Consider the following 27,626-nt stretch of genomic DNA (forward strand, 5'->3'; position numbering starts at 1 on the left):
ATTTAATTTTGTCAGCATACTTTTCTGGTTTTCATATATTATTGACAAGAGAGATGTCATATGTTTTTCTTTTTCTTTTCTTTTTTTTTTTGTATTTTAATTCTATAAAAATATTTTAACTTAACCATTGCCTTATCTGTCAGATTTATTGCTAAAACTGTTATTCCTGGAAAAAGTCACATCTCTCCTTAACAGGTAGAATCAGTGCAATTAAGATCATAATATTCCCAAGTATTTCTTTATGTTTTACGGTACAGCCCAATCCACATAGTAACTTCTGTTAAAAGAAGCATCACTATACTGGTCTGCAGTTTATTTACATTAGCAAATACAAGCATAGTTTGAGCAGCTACAGGTTTTATCACTCGGGAACCACCCTCGGAATTATATATGTTTGCTCTAGATGATAAATGAGCTATAATACCCTTAGCCATTTGAATAGCCTTATTTTTCCCTTATTGTGTTTATCAAAATCATTTTACACCTTCTGTGAAAACCTTGGACGAAACTTAGCCTTTTAATCATTCTCAGCATACCTCATTTAATGTGCATTGAAGTTTTATTATTTTACATCTAAGTCAATCCCCTCAATATTATCACCTCCATAGTGTGTCACAAGACTAGTGAAACCATAAAGATGAAACCTGTCAGTTGGTCAGTCACACTTTGAGTGAGTATTTAATGAGCGAGAAAATTTGGGCAAAATAACTTTCACTGACAATGGTGTTCTCCCTTTGCTCCACTGCTGTTCAACCTCTGAATAGATATTTTTAAATATGGTGTGTAGAGGGTATCCACCAGCCCCACATGAGGAGTGCAAGGGGGCTTCTCCTGCCAAACAATATACCCCTGAGATTAAGTTGTTACAGGTGTTTATTTTCGATCGTCATTGTAGCAACATGATTTCTGAGTTGATAGATAGATCAATAAACAGACTGATATACAGATATATATATAAATAAATAGGTAGGATGAAAATTATATAAATAAACTTTCCCTTCATTTGAGTTAATACAACAAGACTTCCATTTTAAAGACAATAGAATACTTCATAAATCAGTTTTTAATACTGAAGTGGAGAATATTTGGAATTTACATATGGGAAGGCTTGTATAATAGTAAACCAAGTCAAGTGTTCATTCATCACAATAAATGTAATACTCCTGGACCAAGTAAAATTTTCACAGTTACTCTCTGTGCAATAATTTCCCCTACTGCCTCCCTACAAATCCCGTTGCCCTATCCAACACCCTTAAATATAGTTTTCACAAACTGAGCAATTTGTCTGGAATGCTGCAACTCTATAAACCTTTAATAAATGCTATTTCTAGCCCCAAATTAATCCTGCTTATCAAATTTTTACATGATTATAACAAATACTCTTGGCTTGCACACATCATGATTGATGATTAGTGTTCTGCCACTTTTCTATCTCATTATTTTAAAATTCCAAACCATAAATATTTTCAGGAAATGTATTGAAAACAAGATTAATTACCTACTGATACTTAAGACAGGAGACATGATTTTTCTCTGTACTACAATGTCTCTGTTATAAATGCAATACCTCAAATAAGAAACATGGATGGAGTTCTGCTGGAAATATGACTCCATCACCCAACACTAAATATGTTCCCTAGTACTGCAGTGCAAGATACTCTACATAACTAACTCTAGATTCCCCACATATTTCATTAATCTTATTTAGATGGACAGAGACTAACTTTTATTTATATTCAGCATTCAATGTATTAATGAAAATAAACTCAAGGTCTTGAGAGAGGCCATCTAGGAATCTGTACCACAAAAATCAGGGTCATTCACCTTATCCATGTCAAAGCTTCTTGAAAGGTACCAGCCTTTCTGCCATTCTCATATTAATTGGCAGAGAATTCTACATTTTACCAGATCTGCAGTAAAAGTACTTTTTTTTCAGTTATCCTTCTTTAAACAGGTTTGTACCACTAAGCTAGTAGCCTCTTTTCGGAGGAGACTTGAGATGGTCTTTGTACTACTAGGATAAATTTAACTAGGGCTTTCTCTACTCTTTTCAATAGGTACTTTGGGATCTTTTACATCCACTTGAGCTACCACAAACTGTTGAAAACAGGTATAGCAATGGCAGTAGCCTGTGCCTCAATAATAGCTAACATAGTGATGGCAGAGTGGGAAGTAAAGTTTATTTTCAGCTGTCCATTTGTGGCATCCTGCTGTATATACATGAGATATCTCGATGATATATGTATTTTTTTGGAAAGATTCTGTGGATAAAATTGACAATTTTATTAATTACATTAACGCCACTACCACTTTCTTTCAATTTACTTATTCAGTTGGATATGAATCAAATTCCTATCTAGATGTACAAATTAAAAAGGACTGTCAGCATGAGAGATTTATTTCCAACATATTTGAAAAGCCCACCTATTCCATGTTCATTCCTCCATTTCACCAGTTGTCATCTGTGATATCAGAAAAAGGAGATTGTTAAGTGCCAGCTTGTTGAGTGGTCAGAATTTGACACTTTTATTACAGAATGTCATAAACTAATTAATATTTTTTCATGAAGGGGTTATCAGGACAATTTGTTAAATATATTTTTGATGACATAGTTTAAAAGAAAATACCCTTTTATTCACCCATGTTAGGAAAGTTAGATTTAAATCTGAATATATGGGTTAATGACCAGATAGAGACAAATGATATCAATGCTAAATTTATGCTTTGTGAGCCAGATATTGGTCATTTGTTTGCATCTGGTGAGTTTTCCAGAGCTTTTGTGACTATGTTTAATTTTGCTAATTATATGATAGCCAACATTATTGATAAAAATTGGACATTATTTAGTATCAATAATGAGTTACTTAATAGACTTGGCATAAAACGTATAGTATACAAAAGAAGAAAGTGTTTTAAAAAATATTTTGAAAGTTAATAAGAGAGATACGATGGCTGGAACCAAAAAATGTGGTACTTTTAAATGCAGGAATTGTAAACAGTGTAGCCACAGGTTAGTTGCTAACAGAGTATTAGAGAGTGGATTTAGGAGCATCTATATGACATTAGTAAACAAAAATAGACAAATGCTCTTTACAATAATAGGGTCTCCCTTAAACCATTTCTGAAGGCAAGGGCCCTTAAGCATTGATTCCTATATGTATTAATCATTTTTTATATAGTATTAGGTATATTCTTACAACAGACCCTGTTTTTGTAATTCTTGAGTGAGATATGTTTTAGAGGTGTATTTTGTTGTATGTATATTAGTTTTATCATTGTATTGCTCAACTGGAATTTATGAGTATTTAATATAGCTTACCGTGGTATGTAACAATTGATAAGTTTATTTGTTTATTAACTGTTATTTAGACATAGAATTTTTCTTATATATATTTTTGAATATGTTTGCAGAGTGCTGCTTTAAACTAATTTGGCATTTTATATGTTAAAGCAATTTGGCTTTTTCTGCAGCATGATTGGTTGAATGGGCATTTATAAAGGACTGTGTTATGTTGCCTTTTTAAACAGCCTGAAGAAGCGAATTGTATTCGCGAAAGCGCTTACTCTTTGCAATAAATTTCTTCTGCAAGAATTCCCTGCCTTGTGGAAACACTTTTGTGTTTATTTACTATTACTGACTTTTTCCAGTTGGTTCCCTTGTCTACTCATAGGTTTGTTTGTTTCTATAGTGACCAGAGGATTGTTTAAAAGTAATATTAAAGGTGACATTTATTTAGATAAATGCCAACACTGTACTAGTTTTATATTGATAAGACTGAAAGAAAAATTAGAGAGTGGATTTAGTACCATCTATATGACATTAGTAAATAAAAATAGACAAATGCTCTTTGCAACCATTTAGTTAAGCATCTCATTATATTTACTTTTTTTTGTTTTGGAAATGTTTGACAAAAATTCCAGAGGTGGTTCATTGGGTTTGTTATTACAGAAAAGGGAACTGTGGTGGCAATTTTACCCCAGTGCAGGGAGTTTCCCTGGGCTCAATGATATGATTTAAATTTCCTGATTTTCTGTCTTCACATACTAACTTGATTTTCATATTTTTATTATTGCATATATATAAACAGATAGATTTTATATATTTCATATATCTTTTTATATTTTATGTTAATATCTGAATGTTGTGATGGCATTTATTGTATGTTTGTGTTACCAATTGGTGAATTTCAACACATAACTTTTAAAAGGTATTTGATATGCTTGATTATTGAATGTCTTTATTTTGAAGCAGTCCTGGTAGTAATGGGAAGAAAGCACTTATTTTTTTTTTCTAATAATACATTTTGAATAGAGTATTCTACCATCTCACAAGGTGTTTCAGTGAATTTTTATTTATGTCTGTTATCTAGCGATGGCCAAACCAAAGGATCAAAAGATTACACAGACAAATCATTCAGTAAAAACTGCAAGAAAACCCCAGCCAAGCTAGAGTTTTCACTTGGTGATACCTTAAACCTCCTGTAATTGAGGTCCATGGGATATATGCAAATGACCCCTTAATACATCAGGTGTTTCAGTTTCATGGCCTCTGAATGCCCATGACATTTCCTTTTTATGTGCTTTCTGGAAAAAAAAGCCAAACCTCTCTAGCTGCACATGTGCATGTTTCATCTTTTTATTGACTTCATCAGCACAGCATAAGTAGAATGTTTTGTTGTACTTTAAAAACACAGGGTTTATTAAATACTTAAAAAGGAAAAGTCATTGGCATTCAGAAGCTATGCAGTGAACTTGGTCAGTAAGGGGCCCATACTTTATTTAAAGATAAATTAAAATTCTTAAAACTATGCAATTTGCTTTCAGTAACAGAAAATTGGTCATGACTGCTGATCCCCAACAAATGTCAAATGAATATAGAAAATAAATCTAATACTTTTAGAAGTTCTTTCTCCTTGTTGGTACATTTTCATCTAACATTTCGAGTCTCAGGAGAACTTGGAGCACAGGGCTCTTTATAGTTTACTGCAAGGATTTATCAGGGCTCTTTATAGTTTACTGCAAGGATTTATCTCTCAACCCCCCCCCCTTTGTTTTTTTTTTTTGTTTGCTTTGCTTTAAGAACTTTTACTCTTTTATGTATAATTGAGCCTACATATTATTTTTCTAGGAAATTTCAAAACTAAAAAAATACATGAATGCTTTTTGGTCTCAGTGTAGCTCTCCTGAGACTAAGCAATGACTCCTGGTTCCTACAACCTTGAACAGAGGACAGCATAACAATGCACCATTTTTACTGTAGTGGATCAGAATGCTGAACCTTAAAGAAATCATGGCTTCCTACATACCTCCTGAGACCACCATTGTTTATCTGTGCTTTACCAGTTATCATAGAATGTCAGTGCAGTGGTCGTCTTTTAATAGACTGCAGTATTAAACTATCACAGCAACATCACGTGTGGGCTTAATCCATTTATTACTGAGTTGTGGCTAATGCATATATGGAAGAGAACAAGAAAAAACATTGTGCAGAACTCTTTAGATTCTTCCATTTTCTTGGCTTTCTATGATATGTGCTGTCAAAATGTAGGCGAGAAAGAACTGATACTATTCAACATGTGACCATTTAAAGTATATGAGTTGGCAAGAAAGAAGACAAAATATACTGTGACAAACTATGTAAGACACAAGTTATGCCAGCATCTGTCAGAACTAAATCAATCTCCCTAAACATGCAAAGTCAACATGTACAATGTACCTGTACTGTCCCAAATTTACACATGCACACAAACACACATACAAACAGATTCAAACTTCCGCACACATAGAAGAAGAGTGACATGGCCACATAAAGCAGTTTCACTTAAGAATGTTGCACTAAGTTTCAGTCTGAAGGGAAACTAAAGAAAAGTACAATCAGAGATGCTTTAAATATAAAATAATTATCCATGAAATATTATATTATTCACTTTTCATCTGGATAACATTAAATGTTTGTGTTTCATTATTCTCATTGCATTAGATATAATTCTAAGGCAGATATATGCATATTCCTTTAGATTTTTTGCATAAAACAACACTAACTCAAATGCATATATATTTTACACACACGTGCGTGCGAATGCAATGGAAATGAAAGCTGTATGTTTCAATCATGTGAAGTGAGAAATCAATTATTTATTTATTCATGTATATATTTTATTTATTTACACTTTTTTGGCAAGGTTAGTTGCATTAGACAAGCAGCTTTTTTTCAGGTTAGCCCAAAATAGCATTCATACTTGTTAGGAGAAATTTGACTATGGCACAGTGGGAAGTCACTGTTTTTGATAAATGCAATGGGATCTTTTTTCATCCGTTGTACAAACTACCAGATCAGTCAGATGGATGCTTGTTTAACATTTCATTGAAAGGGTAGCACACTCTGTAGTTCAGAGCCCCATTTATGCTGCACTGTAGGGTCAGTGCACTGAAATTATACCAAACATCTGATACAGGAACAGAACCTACTGACTTCTAAACCTCTAACATCAAAGGCAAGTATGCATCTGCTGAGATGCTGATACTGACAAATATAGCTCTGTAACTGCAATCTTACATCTTAACTGGCAAGCAATGCAGAATTGCCCACTGTATAAATATATACTGTGGAAGGCCTTCTGTTTGAAATCAAAGACCGCTTTCATCAGGCACGATTGTTCTTAATAAGTAAAGAACCATCTGTTTTTATTTTAGCTATCTGTCACTGGACATGTCAATTAAACACAAATGGTCAAGATACTGTAAATCCAATCCTGTTAATTCTGAGGAAAAGTGACACTATTTCTTTTGAAGCTATATTAACTTTTAGGGATTATTTTGTCATAAAACTGTGGCTTGTCATCTCCTCCCATATTTTTATATGAGATTTTGTTTGATGAAATTAATTTGAAAAAAAAAATGTATTCAGAAAGAATGTGCTTTAATGTCCTACTCAAAACCCATAATTTATAACTATAGATAGACAAACACACATACACATGCAAAACACACACACACACACACACACACACACACACACACACACACACACACAAACATGCAAGCACACACCACATGTGTATGTGCATTTTATGAATATGTGTATCTTACATCGGGGGTGCAGAGACTTGCCCCCGTACAATAAAATTTACAAGAGAGGAGTGATCTTCAAGATTATTTTTTTCCTAGGATTCCTGTCTTTTTTTTTTTTTTTTGGTTAGTTCTCAGCATTTCAAGTGCCGACATTATAATAGGTAGCCATTTTAGGGGATGTGCTTATGGATGCATTAAGTGCTTGTTAATGCCAGCATGTTTAGATATGCCAAAAGGTTTGGCAATGGAGTGTCACTGCATGTGGGACTTTTTGCAGCCTAGCATAAGAGTTAAGGTGATATAAGGTGGCATGTCTCATGCTGTTTGTCTGTGTTGGTATATGTGCCATAAGTGTCTGAGAATCTTCTGCACTGGTACTGCTTGTGAAAGATGTCTTTCAAAGGTAGGGTGCAGGGTTGAATTTTGTGACAGGCAGCGCAGTAACCAGGGTAGTGCAAAAAGGGTGCAAGTTATTAGGGGATTGTGATCAACAGATGTATTTCTTTTAGGTCCTTTTGATTCTCAGGTATCAAAAGTTTTTTTTTCCCTCTCAGGTTGGACAGGACCTTTTTTGTTTAAATGTTGAGGAATGTGCTAGAAGAGCTACATACAGGTCTGGGGGAGGGGCAGCTCCTCTAGACTAACTGTTGGCATACATGAGCAAGGGAGTACTGGGGAATGAATGATGACTTGAAAGTACAGGCCCTGTTTTCTATTGAAATTAATGTTTTGGATCCAGAAAACGGATGCACTGTAAAGTAGGATGTTATATTTTCTTACATCATGACATATTGAAAGTCTATACCGCTATATAGTTATCAGGTCTATACTATATTCTCAAAAGCCGACAATATCGAAGCTGATATTGTCGACACGAGGATAGCGAAAGTCGGGAACATCGAATGTGTAAACAGAAATCTCCATAAGGGGAGATTTCCATTTACTGCAATGTAGTATTCATAGGTAGGTACTAGGCTATCGGCTCTGGGGCCTATACAAGCCCAGCCAAAAAGGTACCCTGGCTTTTGCCACCCAAGAAAATTATTTTCCTGTGCCACTGTCGAGCAGAGCCACAGAGGTGATCCCCGGGGTGAATTTCCTATTTCCCATCCAATCATCAAGATTTTTCTTGAAGAGTGCTAATGAGGAGCTTTGTTTGATATAGATAGGTAGTTTATTCAAGAGTATGGGAAGTCTCTGGGACAGGAATCTATCCCTCCGGCATGTTCTGTTTATTGTGGTGACAAGGTTTATGTCCCTAGAGTGTGTAGCTCGGAGGGATTGAGATTTCTTTAAGTGGAGCATGTCCAACAGCTCTGGGTTTGACATAGCTTTGTATGTTAGGCAGAGATCACCTTTGAGTAGGTGATATGCGATGGAGTAAAGCTGGAGTTTTTTGAGACGGTCTGCATAGGACATCTGTTTGAGGCTGGTAATCCTCTTTGTGAGGTATTTTTGCGGCCTTTCCAGTTGTTGCAGATGTCTTGTGAGGTAAATACCAAAAGGAGCGTTGTACTCTATAATGGGTCTAATGAGTGATGAGTAGAGGGGAACAATGACCTCTTTTTTTCTGGATGAGAAACCTTTTGTGATGAGGTGTGCCATGTACAAGGATTTCCTGACTACTGTGGTGATGTGATTATCAAAGGAGAGACTACTGTCCACCTGTGTCCCAAAGTCTGTTATCACACTTTCAGTGTTACGTATACTACCGCCTATGATGTAGTTCATGGGTACAGAGTTTTTACCAAAAGGGATGACAATGCATTTTTTGGCATTGAGCTTGAGGCCATGGCTTTGACACCAGGCATCTGTCTCAGTGAGGCCCTTTTGTAAGATGTCCACATCGTTAGGAGTTTTGATTATGACTCCTAGTTTGTGGTCTTGGAGTTGGTATATTTAAGTAGTGGGGGTGTGGGGGTGCAGCAGCCCCCCATGTGGGGTGTGCAGGGGGGCTTGCTCCTCTGCTTAAACCCATTAGGGTACTTTTTCTTTTTGTTGTTTTTATAAGTTCGATGTTTGAAGACATCGACCATATGGTGCCGACCATATGGTGTTCGATGTTTTCAACCATCGATCTTATAATATAGACCCCAGCTATCATATACTGAAATCAGACTAAACCTGTGTTAATATACAAAAGAAGGGATAGCAAAGTGGGTTTGATTAGAAACCTTTTTTAGATAAGTGCTAGGTAAGATTATGGTACTGAGAGCTGTTAGCATTGTGTGTGTGTCATTATAGCAACTTATATTATAGTTATTATTTGGTAGTAACTTGTTTGTTTACTTTTTTATGATTTTCTTTACCTATTTGGCCTCCTTATTTGAGTCCTTCCTAATATTATAACTGAAATCATTTTTTTATCAAATTTCTTTTTATTAAATATTTTCACAAAATATGCAGAAGAATATAAACAAAGATATACATGTGTTACAGATGATGTTACAGAATGCATACCATAAGGAAGTAATAATAGATATTGCACACTTCACTAATTAACAGTGAAATTAGGTAGATCTATAATTTTGTTATTACCATGAGGATATGCTTATATTGTGATTAGTCCAAGAACATTTATCATATAGTAGTTCTCTTATACATTATTTTGCAATTGTGAGCAGTACTAGAGATATAACATCAACCTATAGAGTGATAACAATTTACTCTACTATACCATATATACATGTATACAAATATGTCACCTTAATTATTGTGGTTATTAATCTCAACTAAGTGATGTGTTTACTATCCTTATATAATTAGCATTTAACTTATATAACTGAAATCATTGTAACTCCAATCATGAGCTTGGCCCTGGGTCCTTTCCTATATTAGTCATCTGTCTGGCCTCTGAGACTCTAACTGCCTTAATGTCGATGAGGAACCAGAGGGAAGCATAAATTCTGTTGACTATTGACTTGTGAAAAGAGGCACTTTCAGTTCCAAGACATAATATGTCATCCTTTTCACTCACTGGGCGGCTGCCTTTACTGTTTTCATTGTACTTCTTCTGTCTGGTACGGACAATTCCAAGTACAATACTGGGCTACTGGCAAGGACTCTACATAGCACTCCTGGCTACTGTAATAAGCATTGCTTGATAGTCTATACTTCTTGCATAATTCATCATACTTGCTGAGATAATTTCCAACCATTTCTCAGACCATCCTTACACTGAGTGATCTCTACACTACTCTCCCAGCCCCCAGTCCACTGGGAACGGTAAAGTGAATCAGGTGTCCACTCCCATTCTTCCTTTACTGGCAGGGTCTCCAGTGTTCAAATGGCTGGGGCTACAGTCAGGACTCCATCTGTCTGCCACACTGAGACAGGTTGAAACTTTGTTTTTTGTTTATGTCTAAAGATTTTAATACGACAGTTCAACAACTCAAATCTCATCACACTTGCCAGATGAGCATTAAAGCTTAACAAAAGTTAAACCAGATCTCATTTTAATATCTCACATGGTGGTTGGCACATAAAAAAATACTGCAGCTCTCTTTTCCCAACTGGTAGCTTTGCAATGGACAAAGCATCCAAGTGACTGACATGAAGACAGAACTGACAGATTTCAGATCTTCCTGGTGCCATAGGCAAGTAAGCCCCATGCTGTGTAACTGACTCTAAAATGTTTTTTCCTCAACATGTGGCAGTGCTTGTGATATAATATGATTCCCTATACTGTTTTTGCTTTAGGTTCATAGATTCATAGGTGTTTACTAGGCTAACAACCACAAGGGCCTTTTTAAGCCTAGCCATAAATCCCAAATCTCTGACAGTTCTGGTACCCTTGATAAGTGTAAGCAGGGGCTTGGGAGATGAAACCTTTACAGGCAGGGGCCTGGGAGATGAACCATTTACAGGTTGCCTATGTCCATTAGAGACATAGGTGCCAAGCCAGGGATGAATTGCCTGATCTCCATCCCAGTTGTCCTAGTTACGCATGAACTGGGTTAGGGAGGAGCTCTGCTTCACTTTGATGGGGAGCCTGTTCCATAGACTACATAGTCTCTGTGATACATACCTGTCTCTCCAGCAGGTCCTATGTATACCACAGGCAAGGTTTAAACCTTTAGAATGGGTAATTCTGGTGCTGTTTGTTTTGCTGATATGCAGGAGGTCCATCAATGTGGGGTCTGACAATGTCCTGTATGCCAGGCATAGATCTCCCCTAAATAGTCTGTAGGGGACAGAATACAGGGATAGGGCCTTGAGGCAGTCTGTATAGGACATTTTACTTAAGCCCAGTATTCTCTTAGTGAGGAACCTGTGTGGACATTCCAGTTGTTGGATATGCCTAGTTAGGTACATATCAAAGGGAGCATTGCACTCAATGATAGGTCTGATGAATGCTGAGTACAGTGGAACAGTGACTTCCTTGGACCTAGATGCCATACCTCTGTTTATAAGCTGTGCAACATAGAATGATTTCCTCATTACTGTAGACACATAATAGTCAAAGGCTAGATTGCTGTCTATGTCTGTCCCCAAATACCCGACTACTGAGTCAACTCTAAGGGGTGTGATGTCAATATGATAGTTACCAATGGTGGATGACTTCCCAAAGGATACTATTATGCATTTCTTGGCATTTACTTTTAGTCCATGGCTCTGACACCAGTTGTTTGTCTGTGTCAGCCCTTCTTAGAGAATATTTATGTCAGTGCAGGATTCAATGACAGCTCCTAGTTTGCAATCATCTGCAAATTTAGTTAGCCAGAGACCATTGACATTGGCCTTGCCTTTAGAGAAGTAAATACCAAAAAAGAGTAGTCCAAGGACTGATCCCCGAGGGACTCCACTTGTGACTATCCTCTTTGTAGAGATGGACTCCCCGATTTTAACTTCCTGGTTTCTGTCTGTGAGACATTTGGATATCCACTGGGTGACATACGGGTTTGTACCTAACCTCCTGAGTTTATCAACACTGCCTGAGTGAGATACTGTGTCAAATGTCTTGGCCAGGTCAAGGTAGACAGTGTGGACCATTTCACCCTGATCCATTGCTTTGGTGACATTCTTAAAGATGTCATCAAGTTGAGTAGGCATGACGTGCCCTTGATGAAACCAAACAGGGTTGGGTCCAGCATCTAAAATTTACTATATCATTATTGATCATTTCCATGATAATTCTTTCCATGGCTTTGCATATAAAACTAGTGAGACTTATTTATTTTTTATTTTTTTTTTTTATTTATTTTACATTTCTTGACTGGGCTAGTCTAGCTAGATTAATGTCCATTTTCAGTAGAGGCCCGGGGAGAAAAGGTCCACAGTAAGACATAATTTTACAAACATAGTTGTACAGAGGGTGTATTTAAAGACAGACTGTAGTTCATAACATTTCCATAAAAGTCTAAAGCTACTAGTAGCATCAACAGGAAAAAAGTACATTAAATTCTTCTTTTAAACATCCATCCATCATAGTGGTATTGAGAATCCAAGATTAGATGAGAAGTAAAGAAACCATAAGAGAATATCTTGTTATAGATAGCAGGAGAAAGGAAAAGGCATGGAACAAACAAGGATTAGTCAGGGTTAGAACAAGGGCAGAGCCACTGGGAGTAAAGCCACGATTTTATATGCTTCTTGAAAGTAAGTAAAGAGGTAATAGACATAAGTTCACTTGGAAGTTTGTTCCAGATGGGTGCAGTACAGTTGGAGAACAGACTATCCCCAGCTTTGTTGTTGGATTTGTTGGAGGCAGCTAGTAGTTTGGTAGCAGAACGTAGGGAAGAGATGTTTTTATATGGGGTAATAAGGGAACAGTGTATAGTGGTATTAGTGGGCTGATGAAAGATTTTGTGGGTAATGGTCAGTTGCAGAAGTCGTATATGATTTTGTAGTTCTAGCCAACCTAGCTGTTTGAGATTAGAGCAATGGTGGGTATGAAATGGGGCCCCTGTTGCAAATCTGGCTATGTTATGTTAAGCTGTTGCTAGTTTGTTAGAGGATATATTGAAGGAGAGAGAGGATGACTTATGTGATGGAGCGAATAGTAATAGTTAGTAATAGTAATAGTAAGAGGCAATATTGTTGGAACCAGTTTTCGGCTGCTGTGAAAGCTTTTTGAGTGATATTTTGAAGGTCATTTATTGAAGAAGCTGAGCATATGAGTGTTGAATCATCGGCATATTGAATACAGATTGATTGAGGAAGGGACTTATTTAGGATGTTTATGAAAATAGAAAAGAAGAGAGGTCCAAGTATTGAGCCTTGTGGTGCACCTATTTTGATAGGAAGAAGAGATGATAAGTGATTTTCCCATAGCACTGCTTGTTGTCTATTATTTAAGTAGGAATAGAACCACTGGATAGCCTGAGAGTGCAAAGCAAGAGATTTCAAGATGCTAAGTAAGAGAGTGTGGTTGACCATATCAAAGGCTTTAGAGAGGTCTAAGAATAGAGCAGAGGACAGTAAGTTGTTATTCCGATTTCAATTAATATGGTCAGTGAAAGACAAGAGCGCAGTAGTAGTACTGTGATAAGGTCTAAAACCATGTTAACTTTCTGCTAGGAGATTGTTTTGGAGGAGGTGATTAAGTAATTGCCTATGTATACATCTTTCCATGATTTTTGCTAAAGGGGAAAGTAAGGCTATGGGACGGAAGTTAGAGAGGTCATTTAAGTTACCACCCTTATGTAATGGGATGATATGAGAGACTTTCCAAAGGATTGGGATACAGCCTTCTGTTATGGTACGATTGATTAAAATAGAGACAGGGAAGGCCAGTGGTTTGGCTGCAATCTGTAGGTATTCGGCTGGAATGAGGTCAGCTGAAGGGGTACAAGGTTTTAGCTCAGTAAGTAATTTATGAATGAGATCTGTTGAGACTGGTTGTAGTTTAAATGAGGGGGGATTATTGTTTAGGGAGTTGGGTGCTTGCGTGGATGGTGGGGATAGGGATGAAGCTAGGGAATTAACAGTATGTTTGAAAAATGAGTTAAATACATCAACAATTTGAATTGGGGAAGTATGAGTGAGGTTTGAGGGTGTAGGTGTTTTGGAGTTACCTGGGTGCAGTAATTTGTTGATACCTCTCCAGAATTTTTGGGGGTTTTGATGTTGTGCGTATTGGACTTTTGAGTAGTAATTTCTTTTATCAGTGACTATCAGTTTCTTTGTTTCATTTCTAAAGTTGTTTAAAGGTCACATGGTCAGCTGGGTTTTTGGTACACTCATTTTAGAGAATATAAAAACAATATTAGAAGTAAACAACTAGATGACAGGATTAATTTTGAGCAGAATAGTCGTAATGAAAGTAATACAGGGGAACAAGGAGCATACATTTAACAGGACAGGGTATTTACCTAACAAAGACAATGACAGAGTTTTTTTTAGAGGAACCAACATTACGGAGGTCAGAGCGAATACGCGACCGTTATCAGGGGCAACACCAATATCAGAATCAGTACAGGGATGTTCAAAGGTACAGGACAAATTCACAATATTAGACCCTTGTTGTAGTTATGTAAGTACTGCAGCTGTTAATACACACTATGAGAATACCCAATTGTTGGAAAATGTTGATGAATTTAGTAACAGTAACAGTAACAAATGTTCTTACAAAGAGTACGCATGTATAGATAATAATGATAGAGCAACTTATGAATCAAATTCCCCTAACAATGAATTAAATGAAAGATGTTTAACCATTACTGATGGTGGATTTTCCTTACACAACTACACTGACACTGAGTTTGGAAGTGATTACTTTTCCCTTTTTAAAAAGGGTTTTTCATATGTGCCTAGTTTCAAAACAGATATAGGCAACACACTGGTTAGCTTAAAAATGTTTACAAGATTACCAAATTTAAAAATATTTTATGCTACGGAAAGAAATGCCATTTCTAACAATGAGACTAAACTACTGGTTTTAAAAAGAAGTAGTACATTTATACCTCCCCAGAATTCAGCTGTACACATATTTGAAAGGTTATGTGAAGTACAATTTCGAAGGATTTTGATTAACTCACCAAAAGTGAATGACAATTTAACTACAGCTGAGAGATTTTGTCTAAAGGAATTTACAAAGGATGATAGATACAGAGTTATGAAACCAGACAAGGGTGGGGGAGTTGTGGTTATGACCAAAATTGATTATGTAAGTAAAATGACTAATATGCTGAGTGACACTAACACCTACAAAGAAGTATCTAGGTATGAGATGTGTAGGGCATACACTAAGGTGGATTGGTTACTATATGAATATATGATGGAAGGTTTGATTAACAGGAATGAATATGAATATCTAATAGTTGATTATCCGGTCACACCATCTATTTTTGGTATACCAAAAATTCATAAAAATGTTAACAATCCACCTTTCAGACCCATTGTTTCTGCAAAAGGTTCTAAGTTAGAAGCTATAGCACGTTATATTGATGTCAATTGCAGGGATACCTTAATCAAGTTACCACACATTCTCAGAGACTCATGGCATTGTCTAGAAATAGTGAAGGAACATACAGTCCTTATAAACCCTGACACACTGATGGTCACTATAGATGTAGTAAATTTATTTTCGGTTATACCACACACACAGGGCCTCACTATGTTTGAGACAAGTCTATTTAAATACAGCAGTATGCATACTGTTAAACGTAAATTGCTGGTGGATATGATGGATTTAGTTCTAACAAGCAATTTTATGTTTATGGAGGGAAAATATTACAGGCAAAAGGCTGGTGTGGCTATGGGTGCAAGATGTGCCCCAATATATGCCAATTTGGTGTTAGCCAGTTGGGAGACAGAAAGTATTTTTACTTCCAGATATTTTTCAAAAATTTTGCTTTATTGTAGGTTTCTTAATGATATACTAATTTTTTGGAAAGGAAACAAGGAAGAATTGAAGGAATTTATATTATTTTTGGATACTACATCTGCTTTTTTGAGATTCACACACAACATTTGTTACAATAAATGTGAATACTTGGATATTTTATTTTACAAGAATGATGAAGGTATATAATCAAATATATATAGAAAGAAAACATACTCCAATTCTTTTCTACATTTTAACAGTAGTCATCCACATTTCCAAAAAAAGAATTTAGTAAAAGGGAAAATGGTACGTTTATCACGTATAATAACAGAGGACATGAAATTCTCTATAGAAATTGATAAATTAGTCGGGATGTTTCAGGATAGGAACTATCCATATACACTATTAAACCACGTGAAAGAAGAGATCTTACACAAGAGACACATTTATTATAAACCAATCTTGAAATCGGGACAGGGCAACAATTCAAACAGAAAAAATGAAATAGACAAAAGCAAAATTGATGCCCTTATTTTACCATACAATGATGAAGCCAAATTAATTATAAATATACTAAATGAGACATGGTTAAGTGTGTTTATGAATACACTAGATGTATCAAATATTATTGGGGAACATCCAAATGTGACATATAGTAGGGGAAAAAACTTAAAAGAATATTTTGAAACAAGTGGTTGCAACAACATTTACAAAAATTCTAAAATGAGTAAATGTGGATTTTGCAAAACATGTACGTTTATAAATGATGGCCCATATGTGGAGGTACACAATTATGGTAGGTCCATCAAGTGTCCGGGTTTTTGTAATTGTAATACAAGAATGGTTGTATACTTGGCTTCATGTTTATCATGTCAGGCATATTATATAGGGAAAACTATCAGGAGATTAAGAGACCGTATTATGGAACACAATAGGGATAGCAAGAACAAAAAATGTACTAATTCACTGTACAATCACAGTATTAAGTGTAAAGATTTTAAGAGGTTTATTTTTTTCATTATAGATAAGGTTCCATATAACATTAGTAAAGGGGGTGATGACAAAACTTTTTTAGAGGTTAAAGAATGTTTATGGCAGTTAAGATTAAATGCCAATCAATTACCAGGTATTAATGAACAAATCTCTATAATTAGTATTTTAAAATACAAATCTCACTTCATATGATACTGAATTAATAAGATTTATAATTTCAATGATTAATTGGAACTCATTATATATAAACATTTTTTCACATTTATATATATATTTTTTATATGTATTTTTTATATAGTGCTAAAATTGAATATAATGCACATTCTTGAAATACATAAAGATACATTTTTAAACTATAGTAACATTTTAAGTCTAATAATTATTTAAATATTTATTAGCAATAAAACAAATCAAGTTTTGACTAAAGGTATTATTGAATTAATGAGACGTTTTGGTACAAATATTTTATGTATTTTATGTATTTTATGCATTTAATACATGTTTTTATTGTAAATTTATGCAGTATAATAAGTATATTAGACTAGAATATTTTTTTAAAATATATGTGTATTACATTGTATAGGGTTATTGTGATTGGTTAATTACTATGAGTTTAAGGTATTTAAAAGGTGCAAGAACCTAACAATGGATACTCTGATGATACCCTGGTGTGTAGGGGTGAAAGCGCTAAGTATCGTTGTTGTGTTACATTGGTTCGAGTCTGCTTTCTGTTTCAAGTCTGCTTGCTGTTCGTTGTGGAAAAGGGTTATTTTATTAAACAAGTCAACGTTTGACAGACCTGTTTTCTTGTTTTACTAGTTTATGTGAACTTTACGTTTTACTTGTTCCAGATTGGTGCAGTACAGTTGGAGAACAGACTATCCCCAGCTTTGTTGTTGGATTTGTTGGTGGCAGCTAGTAGTTTGGTAGCAGAGTGTAGGGAAGAGATGTTTTTATATGGGGTAATAAGGGAACAGAGTATAGTGGTATTAGTGGGCTGATGAAAGATTTTGTGGGTAATGGTCAGTTGCAGAAGTCGTATATGATTTTGTAGTTCTAGCCAACCTAGCTGTTTGAGATTAGAGCAATGGTGGGTATGAAATGGGGCTCCTGTTGCAAATCTGGCTATGTTATGTTAAGCTGTTGCTAGTTTGTTAGAGGATATATTGAAGGAGAGAGAGGATGACTTATGTGATGGAGCGAATAGTAATAGTTAGTAATAGTAATAGTAAGAGGCAATATTGTTGGAACCAGTTTTCGGCTGCTGTGAAAGCTTTTTGAGTGATATTTTGAAGGTCATTTATTGAAGAAGCTGAGCATATGAGTGTTGAATCATCGGCATATTGAATACAGATTGATTGAGGAAGGGACTTATTTAGGATGTTTATGAAAATAGAAAAGAAGAGAGGTCCAAGTATTGAGCCTTGTGGTGCACCTATTTTGATAGGAAGAAGAGATGATAAGTGATTTTCCCATAGCACTGCTTGTTGTCTATTATTTAAGTAGGAATAGAACCACTGGATAGCCTGAGAGTCCAAAGCAAGAGATTTCAAGATGCTAAGTAAGAGAGTGTGGTTGACCATATCAAAGGCTTTAGAGAGGTCTAAGAATAGAGCAGAGGACAGTAAGTTGTTATTCCGATTTCTATTAATATGGTCAGTGAAAGACAAGAGTGCAGTAGTAGTACTGTGATAAGGTCTAAAACCATGTTGACTGTCTGCTAGGAGATTGTTTTGGAGGAGGTGATTAAGTAATTGCCTATGTATACATCTTTCCATGATTTTTGCTAAAGGGGAAAGTAAGGCTATGGGACGGAAGTTAGAGAGGTCATTTAAGTTACCACCCTTATGTAATGGGATGATATGAGAGACTTTCCAAAGGATTGGGATACAGCCTTCTGTTATGGTACGATTGATTAAAATAGAGACAAGGAAGGCCAGTGGTTTGGCTGCAATCAGTAGGTATTCGGCTGGAATGAGGTCAGCTGAATGGGTACAAGGTTTTAGCTCGGTAAGTAATTTATGAATGAGATCTGTTGAGACTGGTTGTAGTTTAAATGAGGGGGGATTATTGTTTAGGGAGTTGGGTGCTTGCGTGGATGGTGGGGATAGGGATGAAGCTAGGGAAGTAACAGTATCTTTGAAAAATGAGTTAAATACATCAACAATTTGAATTGGGGAAGTATGAGTGAGGTTTGAGGGTGTAGGTGTTTTGGAGTTACCTGGGTGCAGTAATTTGTTGATACCTCTCCAGAATTTTTGGGGGTTTTGATGTTGTGCGTATTGGACTTTTGAGTAGTAATTTTTTTTATCAGTGACTATCAGTTTCTTTGTTTCATTTCTAAAGTTGTTTAAAGGTCACATGGTCAGCTGGGTTTTTGGTAGCTCTCCATTTGTCCCATGTTCTATTTCTATGTAACATTTTTTGTTTGGTTTCTTTGGATAGCCAAGGAGCAGGCTTTGTTTTGGTTCTTGTTACTCTTGTAGGGGCATGGTGGTCAAGGATTTGAAGGAATTTATTGTTAAAGTAAGAGACAGCTTCATCTAGAGGCAAATATTTCAGAGGAGACCAGTTGCAAACTTTTAGCTCTAATAGGAAGTTGTCTATGTTGAAGTTAGTTTTGTTCCTGTTAGTTCTGAGTTGAATATTAGTGGGGATGGGGCTTTTTTTTCGGTTGATAAAAGTGATTTGATGGTCACTGATATTATCAGGTAGTGTACCTGTGATATAACAAATAGGGTTAGTGTTAACAAGAATCCAGTCCAGGATACTCTGTTTGGAACTGGTTTTATTTATTCGGGTAGGGACGGTAATAGTCTGAGTAAAGCCATAGAGGTTGATGTGAGAGGTTCGAAATTGGGAAATACAACAGTTCCAATCAATATTAAAGTCACCTAATAGTATGGTTTCCTGAGGGTAAGAGGTTGAGAGCCAGCTCAGTAGGTTTTCTAGGTTATTGATATTGTTACCTGGGGGGATATAACAGCAAATGATGTAAATGGATTTATTTTTATTCATTTCTAGTTTGGTGATTAAGATTTCACTGATGTTGAGTGAAGGTGGTTTAGACTCTACTAAGGTAACTAATAGTTCAGTTTTGTAGAGTATTGCTACTCCTCCACCCTTTTTGACCTGACGATCAAGTTTAATGATGTTATAACCTGGTGGTAGTATGTCATTGTTCTTGGTGTCTACTTTTAGCCAGGTTTCAGTTAGGCATAGGATATCAAAGGAGTAGAGATCTAGGAGAGCATGTAGTTGGGTTATCTTATTATTTAGGCTCCGAATATTGAGATGAGCAATCTGGAGAGTATTGGTCTTGGTTGTAGGATTAATAAGATCAGTTGGGTTGTTAGTTGGCATAATGGGTTGGTCATGGTTTGGGCCAGGATTAGTGTGAATGTTGCCATAAAGGCATAGTAGTTGTTGGCATTGTGGGTCTGTAGCCCCATGCTGTGTAACAGAAACCCTATGCAAGCATGTTATGGCATTATGGGTCTGTAGATCCAGGGTCTGTAGATGGCCCACCTATGTGCAGAGGGATGAATGTTTGGCAGTCATGAGGTATGAAGCCTGTTTGGAGGCTACAGTTAAATAGCAATTACAGAGGCCCTGAAATGTCTTGTTTCATGCTATTCAGAAGTCATCCTGGGATATTGCCTAGGCCCATTGATGCAGTGTTTTTGGCCTTAGAGAGATCATTAAGTACTTGTTCTGTAGTGATAGCAGGGAGAGTTAGATTTGATGGTATTTCCTGAGGCAAAGTTGAGGGGGAGAGAGGGAGGGATCAAGTTGCAGCTGAATTTGTCAGCCAGTAGGTTTGCTATATCTTCTGGCTTCATGCAGGTGGCTCCATGTACAGTCAGCTCTGCACACAACTGAAGTTGTGTACATAGCTGAAGAATGCCTTGTTGTTGTCCTTGGCCTGGCAGGCCAAATTTACTTCAGATATGGCTTATCTAGACTTTATTTGTCCTCTGAATGTTTGTTCAGTCTGATTAGAGTGCTTTTATCCTGCTGGGCACTGCACCTCCTAATCTTTGCCTTGATTTTCTTCCTTCTGTTATACAGCCTATTGATTTTGTGATTCCACCAGGGTGGCTTGTTTTCTTAGTTAGTTCTGTACTTCTTCCTGGTGGGTATAGCTGCCACTATGCAGCTATTAACATGCTTGCATAGGGTTTCTGTGAATAGTTGTGCATAGGCAGCAGTGTTCTTTGGGTTTATGGGGGCTTCAGATTTTGCCAGATTATCTCTTAATAGCAGGGGGCTAGCCTTAGAGAAGTTCCTGAATATTCCTGGGTTAGTAGGGGGGGGGGTCCAGGTTTTATTTTTCTTCAAAGGAGACCATTTAGTGGTCTGATCTTACCAGAGAAGATATTACACTAGGGAGTGTGCAGCACCCCGAATTCCAAGATCTTCAGCACTGACTTCTGTTAACTGTACTTCATAATCGCATTAGGTGACAAACATCATAGTTGTATAAGCTGGCTTTGCTCAGATACTGCAAAATCTATTTTCATGTCTGAACTGCATAATGACATAGTAAAGGCTACTCTCTCTCTCTCTCCCCTTCTTCATCAATCAGTCATGTGGTGTGTTCCAGACAACATAGGTTAGTAATAACTTCAATCCTGCAAAGCCCACAGGCCTCCCCTGATGGGAAAAACCTACAGTCAAGTCTGTTCTGTTGGTGCCTCCTGCCAGTTATCAGAGACTGTTTAAGTTAGTAATAACTTCAATCATGCAAAGCCCACAGACCTTCCCTGCTGGGAAAAACCTAGAGTCAAGACTTCTCCATTGGTGCCTCCTAACATTTATCAGAGACTGTTTAAATTAGTAATAACTTCAATCCTTCAAAGCCCACAGACCTACCCTGGTGGGAAAAAAACTAGAGTCAAGCCCTCTCCGTTGGTGCCTCCTGCCATTTATCAGAGACTGTTTAAGTATGTCTTTCTAAGTGCACTAGTTTGTGATACCTGAACTCTTACTCCTGTGTACGCTACTCTGTTGCACACCTCCGGGCCACCCCCTGTCTCTCCTTCTACCCTGCTCTCTCCACTTCTCCTACATTCCTGCAACTATTTTTTTTTTTTACTCTTACATCTCTCTGTTCACCTAAATCCCCCATCTGCTCTTTCTCTGGTCTCTTCTGCTCTGAATTGTCCCTCCTGCAATTCTCAATTTCCTTCTAACTATCTTCTGTATTCTTTACTGAACTACTGCCTCACTTCCTTCAGATTTTTCTCAGACTATCTCACCTGGCAGCTCTATCCCCCTCTGCCTCTCCTGTTCCAACTTCTGACACACTTAACTGCTTACTGATTGTTTTTTTTTCTTTTTGTGTTTTCTCCAAAGGTATAGCCCCACTCTGTTCACCATTGAAAAGGTCAGGCTCACTTTGCTCCCCTACCCTACCCCCATTCCAAACCACCCCTTCCTGTCTGCTCACCCACTCACAACACCCTTCCTGCCTAGAATCACTTCCAGCCTTACACCACTCAAAATTGCAGTACATCACTTACTACCCTAACCCACCCCTCCCTTCACAACTTCATTGTTCCCATACTCTGCCATGTATCCTCATTTCTTTATCACACCACTTTTCATACTCCTGTCTACACTAACCTCATATCATTCCCTCCTACCCAACCCTCACATTCACTCCCCTATCTCAAGCATTTCTGAGACTCTTCCTTCTAGCTGCAGCTTTATCATATCCCCTTCTCTCTTCAACTTCTCTATTAACTGTCTGCATAAACCATGCATTCGTCAAAACTATCCACTCACCTGCAAATCCAAATCTAAACTCTATAACCATCTTTTACTATTTTCTCCACTCACATTTTTTACAAATAACATACTTCTTTCTGGAGACATTCATCCCAACCCAGGTCCCCTCTCCTGCCCTCCCAGCCACATACCCCATAACACTCCCTCCACCTCTCACTCCCCTCATAATTCTATCCACGTCCTTCCACCAAACCCATGCTCGTCTTTATACAAAAAAAAACTATCTATTCACTAAATATACAAGCCTCAGTGACAAAATCACTGACCTACACACACATGGATAGCCATTACCTCCCCTCACATTCCTTCCATATCTAAAACCTGGCTCAAACCACACATCAAAAACAATGAAATTCTCCCATCCAGTTATAATATCTACTGCTCCGACAGATTAGTGGAGTAGCCATTCTCTACTAAGATAGCCTAAATCTCTCACCTATTACCATCCTTATCCCAGACTTCTACCCAGCTGAACTACTCATTCTTAACTGCCACCTTAACTCAATTTGCTATCACTTTCACTTATATCCCCCCTGGAAACATTATCTCCACCCTAGAAAATATTGTATCCTGGTTTTCCCATAACATAACCCTCATCCTCGGAGATGTCAACATAGACTGGTCCAAACTTACAACAGACTCTCCACAATTTAGTTTAAACCTTCATGGATTTCATCAACTGATACCCCCCACCCGCTTCAATAAAACCTCTTCCTCCAGCTCCACTCTTGACTGGATACTCACTAACTCCACCAACCTCTAGCATAGCTCAACTATCTCATCAGACTCCCTAAGTGATCATCTACCCAACTCTCTTCTAAGGCACTCTAACCAAACACCCAAATCCCACCTTTACAGACACTGTCACAAACTTACTAACTTCAATTCCACTCAATTTAACTTTATACTGTCTAATATTGACTGGTCCATCCTTTGGCATCTTTCTCTTGATGACACAGTGAGTAAATTCAATAGCATTTTCCTAGACACCCTCAACTCTCTTGCTAAATCTAAGAAAATTAGAATCAAATCAAATTATGCTCCCTGGCTTACAAGGATACTAGATCCCTTATGCACAAAAAAGATAATGCTTGGAATACCTGGGTTAAGAAAAAAGAGCTATCCCTACTACAAATTACAGAGAACTACAGAGTATTGTCAAGAAACAAACCAATAAAGACAAAAATAACTACTATAACTCTGCCCAACTCAATGGCAAGTCCAACCCACATACGTTCTGGTTAACTCTAAACAATATTCTTTCTCCTGGCCACCCTTCCAACCCCTCTCCTTTCCCAAATACATCTCCACTAGAGACTGCTACCCTCCTCAATAAACACTGCATCGATACAATCCAAAAACTCCCTCCCTCCAACTCTAACTCTACTTCTACCCCTTCTCCTTCCCACCCACTCAATAAAAACCTCTTCTCCTTTCAACCTGTTTCCACTTCTTTCATCAAAACACTTCTTCTGAAGCTGAAACCCTGCTCTCCCTCCACAGATAATCTCCCCTCTAGCTTCCTTAAACTAGCTGCTGAATCTATAGCCCATCCTGTATCTATTCTCAGCAACAGGTCAATGCAAGAAGCCACTGTTCCTTGCATTTGGAAGTCCTTTTTCACAATCATCCCCTATAAAGGAAGAAACTCAACTGACCCATCTAACTACAGACCCATCACCATCCTATCCCCTCTCTCTAAAATACTCAAAAAATTCACAGTTTCTCAACTATCTCCTGCAGCATAACCTTCTCACTCCCACTCAGCATGATTTCCACGCTAACCATAGCATAACTACTGTCCTCCTATCATTTACACATGCTATCGCTGAGGCCCGTGACAACAACCAACTTATATCCTGTCTCTTCCTTGACCTATCCAAAGCTTTTGATACAGTTTCTTACCCTTTACTGCTAACCAAACTGGCTAATCTCAACCTATCTACTACTGCCCTAACCTGGTTCTATAGCTATCTCTCTTGTAGGCAGCAATCCATCAAATGGCTTTTATTTTCCTCTCCCTATATTCCAGTACCATCCAGAGTTCCACAAGCTTACATCTTGGGTCCTCTCCTGTTTATTGTATTCACTAATGAACTACACACATCCTGCCAACCATCCTCCTTCATCCAATATGCTGATGACTCTACGCTTATCTCCACCTCCAGCAATATCTCTGAACTTCTTACCCTAACCCAAAATGCCTTCTTATCTACCAAAAAATGGCTGTCCAATAATCCACTCATTTCTAACTCTAAAAATACCAACGTCTTGCTCTTTCTCTCCCATTCCCTCTCTCACAAATCTACTTTTACTTTCATCCTCCAATAACACTATCATAAAACCTGAACCTCAAACAAAGCTCCTAGGTGTCATCATTGATGATGAACTTAAGTTTAACCTTCACTTACTGCAATGTATCAAACAACTCACCAAAAATTAAGATTACTATATCACAATAAAAAATTCCTAAACTCCAATGCCAGAATCACCCTGGCTCAGGTGGTTTTCTTTCCCTCCTTTCTATATTCTGCCCCAATTCTAACTAGTATTCAATGCACAACCTTGCTCAAATTTCAACAAACATGCCACTGAATAGCTTGATTCATTATGAACTCTCCTTATAACTCTCACCACTGCCTAGCTCTAAATGCCCTCCAATGGCTTGAACTCCCCCAACAACTCTTGCTATCACAATTTCAAATATTACCCGCTATTCTATACAAACCATCTTCATGCCCTGCTCTATCCTCCCTCATATCCCCCTACTCCCCATCTCAGACCGTACATAGCTCTAACCAGAAAATTTTAAATCTTTACCATCAAAAAAACATGTGGGTAAACTTTTGTATAAATGCTCTGTTGCCCAGTCTTGGAACAAACTCCCTATACACATTCACTCCATTACCCACCCACAACACTTTAAAAAATAACTTAAACTACATTTTCTCAACATCAAGACTTGCCCCCGCCATGACCCTACCTAAACTCCACTTCTCTGTTGATTCATATTCCCACCATGAGAAATGCTTACAATACTATCCCCCTATTTTTATTCCTGTATCTACTATGTGGTTACCTGGTTAACACATCCTCTCCATACTGAACACTTGAATACTGTGTTGAATATTATTGTTTATCTCTTTGGACAAATTCTATTTTGTCAAGAATGCCATTACTAATTGGTCTCATATATTATGTCTGGAAATGCAATGAGAAGCTTAGCTGCATCCCCCTTATAATGATGATTGTACTCGACTTACCAATGTACATGAGATCATTTGCATTGATTCTGTGAATTTGTGATAACTCAACCAGTCATCATGGCTGCTTTTGAAGATTGCCATAGAGGTACTTTCTTTGATATGCAGATATTTTTTATTGCAAAGGTGGGAAAACACATTAGATAAGAAATATATGATGCTGAAAGGTGTTTATATATATATATATATATATATATATATATATATATATATATATATATATATATATATATATATATATATATATATATATGTGTGTGTGTGTGTGTGTGTGTGTGTGTGTGTGTGTGTGTATGGGGTTTTAAGTCTTTGAGCTAGATATTTGCTTGGTTGTTTGCTTTGTGAAACTGCATGAGGTTAAAAAATGAAGGATTTTTTTCTTAGCAAGAAACATTACGCAAAAGGTATCACTCATGAACCTTGTTCAGATAGAGCTGAGAAATAGGTATATCTCCAGATGTCTTAATTAGCATAGAACTAAGATATGCATTGTTAGGGATATTTTGGCCTCTTTAATTGTGCCAGATACTTAGATAGATACATTCCAAAGGGGTAATTGTAGTCGATGGTGGATCTGATAGGTATTGTGATAGAAGGCTATCCTAGACATTGATGAGTTACCATTTCAGATAGCCTTGTGTGAGTCTGAATGACTTTTTAATCACAGTCAGGATAAGATGGTCAACAGAGAGCTGCTTATTTAGATACTCAGATCACTGATGACAAACTCTGTTTTGAGGCTGGATGCCTATGATATGATGTGAAGGTGGAAGGGGCTTCTCTGCATGTAATGGTGCTGCACTTGTTAACATGGCAGGTACGCCCAGTACTGGCACATCAGATATTGGTTTCATCTAGGACTAGCTGAAGAATCTAGAAATCATGGGTAATATTGACTTAGTATGCAATTAGTTCTTGACCACATATTTCTCTAACTCTTTGAATATTTTCCTTCTTTCTGACATTTTGTATTCTATTACCCTCACACATTTTGGATTTTATCTTAAGTCACACATTATCAGGCTTCCTCGTATTAATATTGATGCATCTAACATTTTTATTTTATCAACTGTCATCAACACCACAAACCTTGAACTCGTCTCATATCCTACTGTTTGTATAATCTTATTTCCTCCCACAGGACCTCATTTATTAATTATTTATTCATTTTAATTCATCTTGTATCAATCAAACATAGTCCATCCAATTTTTCTTCTTTTTTTTCCATTGAATAACTAGCAGACCCCTCACCTCATTCCTTATACTATTCACATTTAATCCTAGAATGACTATTTCAAACCCTGCCTATCTTTGCATAGTTTTTCCTGTTGTTATCCTTCTCCTTTAGACACTCTTCTAATAGATTTTACTTTTCTCTGCTCTTCTTCATCTGGTTTGCCATCCTCTCCTTCTTGACTTGCCAAACCCTCACATCTCTTTTCTCTCTGCACTCGAAACTGTTCCATCCATATCGCTTCCCCTTGTCCTATTAGTTCTTCCTGATGTTTTTCTGTTGCATTTTCATCCTTACTTGTATCACATATCTCATTTTTGACAAATGATATATCTAAAGGTTGCCTTTTCCCTCCTCAGTTTCCTTTTATATAATTTTTTTCTATAACAAACAAAGCAGACAACCAAACCAAAAATGTCCAAACTCATTACATTTTGTGTGTAATAGCCTACAGTTCCTGGCAGTATGGTCCTGCTCCCCACATTATAAACATCTTCTTTCAGTA

This window comes from Protopterus annectens, chromosome 5.part1 (genome assembly GCF_019279795.1).
Source record: "Protopterus annectens isolate FY-2018-M chromosome 5.part1, PAN1.0, whole genome shotgun sequence".
Lineage (NCBI taxonomy): Eukaryota > Metazoa > Chordata > Ceratodontiformes > Protopteridae > Protopterus > Protopterus annectens.